Source organism: Hyperolius riggenbachi, chromosome 5, assembly GCF_040937935.1.
Source record: "Hyperolius riggenbachi isolate aHypRig1 chromosome 5, aHypRig1.pri, whole genome shotgun sequence".
NCBI classification, from domain to species: Eukaryota; Metazoa; Chordata; class Amphibia; order Anura; family Hyperoliidae; genus Hyperolius; species Hyperolius riggenbachi.
In genome coordinates this window covers 145,667,173-145,674,620 of record NC_090650.1, presented here as the reverse complement: position 1 = coordinate 145,674,620, position 7,448 = coordinate 145,667,173, and the positions used below count along the sequence as shown (strand labels likewise).

The 7,448-nt window shown below is 43.8% G+C and overlaps 1 long non-coding RNA gene across 1 annotated transcript; it reads left to right on the top strand.

Moving 5' to 3' along the window:
- The first annotated feature begins 401 nt into the window (after positions 1-401).
- On the top strand, positions 402-6,039 carry LOC137518460 (uncharacterized). The gene is made up of 2 exons (XR_011020826.1): positions 402-2,092; positions 5,613-6,039. It is a non-coding gene; the product is annotated as an uncharacterized lncRNA (long non-coding RNA).
- Positions 6,040-7,448: the final 1,409 nt, after the last annotated feature.

Sequence of the window (7,448 nt, the reverse complement as noted above, 5' to 3'; positions counted from 1 at the left end):
TTTGTGTAGCTACAATCCATACTCATGCTGACTGAGAAAACGCCCTTGTACAAGAAATAAAGACTTCTATGATTTTGGCAAATGAATGAAGAGTGTCTCATAAGTGAGTTTATTTACTTTTAACATCTGGTTCATCGAACCGGAAAACCTATAGTCACAGAAACGTGAGTCCGAGGAGCGCGTTTGCGACTGGCGAATCTGATAACAAGCTGGTGAAAGCCCACCGGGACGACGTTTCCTTCAAAAAGCAGGTGGCCAAACGCAACTGGAGCTCACGTCTTTGTGACGTACGGTTTATTTCGAACCGTGAGACTTCTTCAGCCAAGGTCGGTGAAATCGCCTGCTTAGGATTCTAAAACAAAGTTCTCGGGTGTCCTGAAAGCTTCTTAATTGTAAGTACTACCTTTTGTTTCTGTAACTTCTCGTACGCAGGGCTGCGTTTAAAGTATAAGTATTGATGTGTTGTCATATTGTTTTGCATGACACAATCTGTGGTCAGTTTCCTAAGCTACCGTGTGCCTCAGCGGAATTGTAAGTCTTTGTGACAGAATACAGCCGCATAACAGGCAGTAATATCGGGAGTGGATCTACTACCACCGATTGTGTCAGTGCCTTAGTCGGAGGTGCCTCTCCTTAGAAGTTCAACGCACGGAAGTTGTGTCAGGTACCCCGTGCCCAAGTAAGAGGGCGGACAGGGGCTCCAGGTGACTACCAATCCTTCCATTAACAGGTGCGTGGACGGGGAGGTAAAGAGTGTGTCAAGGTACAAGCAAAATTATGGCCACTAATGATGAAGGTGTGTTTTTTAGGGTATCTGTATTCTGACAGCTGTAAAGAAACTTGTTTCTCAAATTAAAGGAGATTCTCAGGGTAATGTGATTTTAGAAAAGTAACATTGTTTAACAGAAGCTCAAAGATGGCTACTAGAGGCATATATGAGGAGGGGCCAAGTACGGAGAACAAAGACTTGGAGGAGGTACCATCTACTGTATACCAAGTTCCCCGGGACCTTCCCCAAAACCAAACTCAGCCCCTCCCACAAAAGGTGAATGGGACCTCCCAGACACATGAGGCGGAATATGGTATTAATGCATCAGACATAGATGAGCTATTGGATACAGTGATGAAGGTTTTTAGTAAATATAGAGGTATAGCTCCCCCTGCTGTTGAAACGACAGATTCCCCTTATGAACGGTGTAGGATTGCTGTACGTGAGGTTTTGACTGAAGGATTGTGCAAGTGTGTCACACAAAATGTTGTGGATCATAGAATCTGCGGACCGAGTGATTTTCTAAAAAGTATCCGGCACCCTGTATGTGGGATTAAGGAAAAGAAAGGGAAGAAAGTTGCCACAAATGTTTATGATTGCAGTGATGAGAATGGTTGTTATGTGAATGATAATGGGCATTCCACACGCCCACGAAAGCGCAGATCTAAGGATTTTGAAGGTCGCAGAGAACGCGGAGAATGTTTTGAATGTGGGTCGAAAGATCACCTGGCCCGGCATTGCCCCCAGAGGGCCCGAGGTCAACAGCGACAAAGTATGGTTAAGGGTATTAATTCTGCCCTAGCTGAAGGCAACTGAGTAAGTGAATTTATTGATGAAAATAGAATGTTACGTTGTGGTGTGTAAGATGTGAAGCTGGGAATTCTGAGCTCTGAAATCTAAATCACCAGAGCTCGCTAGGGAGTGTGCAGCAGAGGGGGAGGAGGGGGGCCTATAGGAGAAATCCACAAGTTATGAGCTGCTGTTTATCTGTCTGTTTGTCGGTTGGGTAGTTTGTACAGTATACAAATGTCTGTACAAGTTTTATACTCTGTCTGTTTGATGTTCGTCTGAAGATTGAAAGTTTAAAAGTGATTCTTACTGTTTGTCTGTAAATGTCGGTTATTTGAAATGTGTTTGTACTGTTGAATTCTGTGAAATTTGAGTGGAGTTTCTGTCTGGAATCTGTGAGAAGGTATGAGTTACGCCCACATTTCTGAGGAGGGGGCAAGAGGCTTCATGGACTATTAGTCCCAGCCTAGATGTGTGTATGTGTATTGGAGCAGAACGGAGTGATTTGAGAAAATGCATGCAGCAAGATGAAAGGTTTGTTTGCAAGAAATTAATGTATATATTTTGTGAAACCCAGAATGCGGGATAAATAAAAAAAAAAAAAGAGAGAGAAACCCCGCAAATATTACTTTCAATTATAAGAGTAAAATATGATGATTTTTGTTTTTGTTTCTGGGAACAATTGATTGCTGTATTGCTGTAGTATGTGGGTCATTGTCATCGACTGATTGACTGTTTTGATTGACATCTGATTAAATTTTTATAAATTGTGGGTATGTTAGAAGGAGTTCAGTAAAATGACTTTGATAGAGATATTTTGACCACAATGCCTTGTCTAATGGCGGACTGCAGAGAGGGATGCATGATTGTAGTTCTCTGCCAAGAGCCCAACCCCACCCCCACCAGCCCCACCCCCCCCCCACCCGCACCCCCCCCACCAGCCCAATCCCACCAGCTCCATCCATCCACACCCCCCCCCCCCCCCCCCCCCGCCTATGCTGCACAGCCAGTTTGCTTGGGCATTTACGTCTTCATTGTCCAAAAAAGCTGCACCACCCTGGCCCCTGTACTTTTGTTTTCTGTGTTGTTTATTGACCAGAGGATGTTTTTCCCGTCCGCATCTGCGCGCAGTGACTTGTCCGCAAGGCAATTATTAAATCTTTGTGGATCAGTTCTATGTGCACAGGAGGGAATACACCAACACCTAAGCTGGTGTTACAGTAGTGAGCTGAAGAATATCGTGGAACAGATAAGCTTCTTTCTGCGTCTTTGCTCAAGCTGTGTGTTTATCACTTACCCTACGATATGGGATTCCGTCCCCTACTGTTTTCACTACCAGCCTGTATGCTTTCCCATCATGCATACGTCTGCGGCTTCGTGGCGTCCGCAGGGTTAGGTGTCAGCAACTGAGGAGCCCACCCGTCCCACAGACCATGGATGTTCTCCGGGCTCCCACAACACTGGCCATTCACATGTGTGCAACATCCCAGTCCCCTCATCTCCCGTGGCAACGACTTGGCAGTCCTGACATATGCAACTACAACTCCCTCTGCTGACTTACAGTCTAAGACTTTACCTACAGGTCGTTTTGTACACTGCTGACCTACTAACCTTCCTTTGACTGATTTTGTCCAATTTATTTGTGGTGATGACACATGAGTCTTACATGTGTCAACAGGAGGGATAGTGGCTAAATTAGAATAAAACCACATGGGAACATTTAAGCCATTGCAAGAGGGCGCACATGGGCCCTCCGGATCCAGATTAATTAAAAGATCCAGAGCCACAGCTTGCTACAAACACTCACATGAAGCTTCGGTGGCTTTTGAAACAAAAGAAATGTTGTTTGAATCTTGCTCAAGAAGAACGCTTAGCGGTCATTTCCTTTTAAAACAGTAGCCAGATACAATCTGTTCTTGATAGTTAGCACCACGGGGTAAAGAGGGGCGGAAATTTGAGATCCTGAGGCGACGGGAACATTTGCTTGAACCTCAGTGCGACCACGATCTCAAAGGCTGTGGGAAGATATTAGAGGATTCTTCCTAAGGCACAGGTGTAGTTCTTTATCTTGAACCATGGTGAAAAGGAGATAAAAAAGGGGGAACAGATACCTAAAAAGGCTACATAGGGGAAGTTGGGTTAGAGCCATAGCATGTTTAAAGAAGAAGAAGAAGAAGAGTCCTGGAATGACAATGACTGAACGACCTCCATTGAATAGCAATGACAGGATAGACAAAGAGACTACTGACCCATCCCCACCGGACAGTATTAACAAGATGAACGTGACTAGTGATAAAGTTTTAGTGACCGGTGGAATTTTTAATTTTTGGATTACTTTGGCAATTTTTACTGCAAACCGAGTGAATGTACCGAGTGAATGTGTCTGACTGTATTGTGTGTGCAGCGGCTAGACCGCAGATTGCTCTGGTATCAGTAGTGGCGAGTGGGTCTGAATTAGAATGTATTAAACAAAGTATGATAAGTGTGAATCAACCACGGAACTGTACCACAGAGAGAGTCCATATGAAGGTACCAGGCACGCCGCAGCGTGCATTTGCTACAGCCAGCAATCTTACGTGCTATAATAGATCTGCCCCCCAGTAACCATTCAATGATCAAGTATTGTGGAGAAATAGTGGATATAACCAATGATAAAGGGTTAAGCCTAGGAGCAAAATGGCAGTTAGAAGATACTTGGTGGACTTGTGAACCCAACAAAGCAGAATCATCATTGCCACCAGAATGGAAAGGGTTGTGTGCCCCTGTCTGGATGATAGAACATGTCACTATATTGCCCTATGAGTCCTTTAAAATTTTGGTGGATAAAAAGGTACACCGGAGTAAAAGGGAGGCACCAAAAGGGAGTTTGGACCCATATGTATATATTGATGCAATAGGGGTCCCCAGAGGGGTGCCAGACGAGTTCAAGGCTAGGAACCAAATTGCTGCAGGGTTTGAGTCCATTTTCCTATGGCCAACAGTTAACAAAAATGTAGATTGGATTAATTACATTTATTACAATCAGCAAAGATTTGTTAATTATACTAGAGATGCTATCGAAGGTTTGGCAGAACAACTGAAAGCAACATCATTAACAGCACTGCAGAATAGAATTGCATTAGATATGCTGTTGGCAGAGAAGGGGGGTGTATGTGAATTTTTTGGGGAACAATGTTGTACCTATATTCCAGATAATACATCCCCTGATGGAAAAGTGACAGTGGCTCTTCAGCAGTTAAAAGACCTATCCGAAGAGCTGAAACGAAACTCAGGTGTTTCAAACCCAATAACAGACTGGTTACAGAACTGGTTTGGAAGCTGGACTTCATTTTTTCAGAGTTTTGGTATCGCATTCCTAACTGTTCTTATGGTTCTGTTCCTACTAGCCTGCTGTATTTTTCCAATGCTGAGGACATTTTTTGCAAGGTTGATAGATAAGCATATGAGTACTACTATGTATGCAGCCTTAGCACAGCATGATGAAGAAGCATACGGTGATTTGGGAGGAGATTATGATGGTATGCTGGAGGGAGATGGCCAGGCCAACGTGTGAGGCAGTAATTCCAGCTCACGGCCAGAGCCTGATTTTTGTTTTTGATCATTTCACTTCTATGCCCTGACTTGCTGTAGTGCATACCCATTTGCAGCAAAGGGGAGTAGAAGGCTGTGTTTGCTTGAATCTCTAACCCCTGTAGTGGAGACACATTTGCAGATACCTGAGGTTTAAGTAAACATAAGCACAGAAATGTGAATGTAAATATTCCTTTTATACACATATGTAATCAAGCCACAACCCACAGTATTAATTATAAACAGGAGGGAAATGTGGAAAGAATTTTATAATTAAATCTGTTGATCTTTATGTATACCCTGTATATCATGTATATCCTGTGTAACCTATGTGACTATACAGACCACATGCACAAGATTAGATTATTGTGTTAGAATGACACTTTAAGTTAACCGAGGAGTTATCACGATATCACTGAATATATATTCTGCATATGTTTTGAACCATTTACTGTGTACAGTTTTTTTCCATATTCCTTCACAGTAAGCCAGAACAACCTTCAACCCCCCTTCAGTGTCATTCTGTACCAAGCACAGAGCCAGCAGGTTGAGAGGACCAGTTTTAACCAGTTCTCTGAAAGTATGGGTGATTCTGAAGGACATGAGACAAGAAACTGATGTCAGAAGATTTCTCTTTCATGTTCACTTTCATTTATTCATGAGGGACACAGAGGAAGAACAACCCCACCTAAAAGGAGGAACTGGACATGCTGATTGGACTTTTAACAGAAAGAACTGCCCAAAGGGAGGAATATTTTATTATATTCATTAGGTTTAAAAGCCTCTGCGCACAGGAAGAGCTTGCTTTTTCTTTGCTTAGCAGGATTTGTGTAGCTACAATCCATACTCATGCTGACTGAGAAAACGCCCTTGTACAAGAAATAAAGACTTCTATGATTTTGGCAAATGAATGAAGAGTGTCTCATAAGTGAGTTTATTTACTTTTAACAGGTAACAGCTGGTGAACTAACAGTTCTGCCAAGCCAGCTGTCAGACACCGGGCAAGGGGGTGACTGGCAGACATTGGCTTCTTACACTCAAAGATTTCCTTAATGGACATCTGGCTGCTGTGGGCAGAGGAGCAGAAACGGCTACCACCACACATCCAAGGAAGGTAGAAGGCACGGCACACAAGTCCCATCTCAGGGAGGTAGTGACAAAAAATAACAATACAGAAGGACTTTTTCGAGGCCCTGCTGTATAATGATGAGATGAATACACTTGAAATCCTTTAATGAGAATCTGTTATGGAGGGCACTGACTGCAAGGTTTAATACAATGTGCAGTCACAGATGCAGTGAAAGGTATTCAGTGACTGCTTGTATAACAATGTGCAGTCACACAGGTGCAGTGCAAAGGTTGCACTAACTGCTGATATAACAATGTGCAGTCACACAGGTGCAGTGAAAAGGTTGCAGTGACTGCTGGTATAACAATGTACAGTCACACAGGTGCAGTAAAAATGGATGCACTGACTGCTGGTATATAAAACAGCATGCGGTCACACAGATGCATTGAAAGGTAAGCAGGAACTGCTATATAAAACAGTGTGCGGTCACACAGATGCAGTGAAAGGTATGCACTGATTGCTGGTATATAAAACAGCGTACGGTCACACAGATGCAGTGAAAGGTATGCACTGATTGCTGGTATATAAAACAGCGTGCGGTCACACAGGTGCAGTGAAAGGTATGCAGCGACTGCTGGTATATAAAACAGTGTGCGGTCACACAGATGCAGTGAAAGGTATGCACAGACTGATATATAAAACAGTGTGCAGTCGCACAGGTGCAGTGAAAAGGTATGCACAGACTGGTATATAAAACAGCGTGCGGTCACACAGGTGCAGTGAAAGGTATGCACGGACTGGTATATAAAACAGCATGCAGCAGTCACACTAGGCACTGAATGTGCTGGGCCTGGCACAGTATAGCAATTAGCAAGGGCGAGCTGCGAGAAACAGGGCTGTATATGCAGTGTCAGTGGCCCACACAAAAAAAACACATCACAAGAACAATAGCTTTCAAAAGAGCTGTTTTGGTGGTGCTTTTCAGCAACAAATATCAGCAAGGTGCAAGCTAACAGGCCTCCTAACTATCACTTCCCCTATCTCTCCAATGTCTCTCCCTTCTCTCACTAATACTGCAGCACACAGAGTGAGAACATGGCCTACGCTGCTGTCTTACATAAGAAGGGGGGGGGGGGGGGTGGCTCCAGGAGGGAGTGCAGCCTGATTGGCTGCCATGTGTCTGCTGACTGTGATTTAGAGGGACAAAGTTTAGCCCAATGATGTAGTATAGGGGGCAGGTCAAACCCGCAT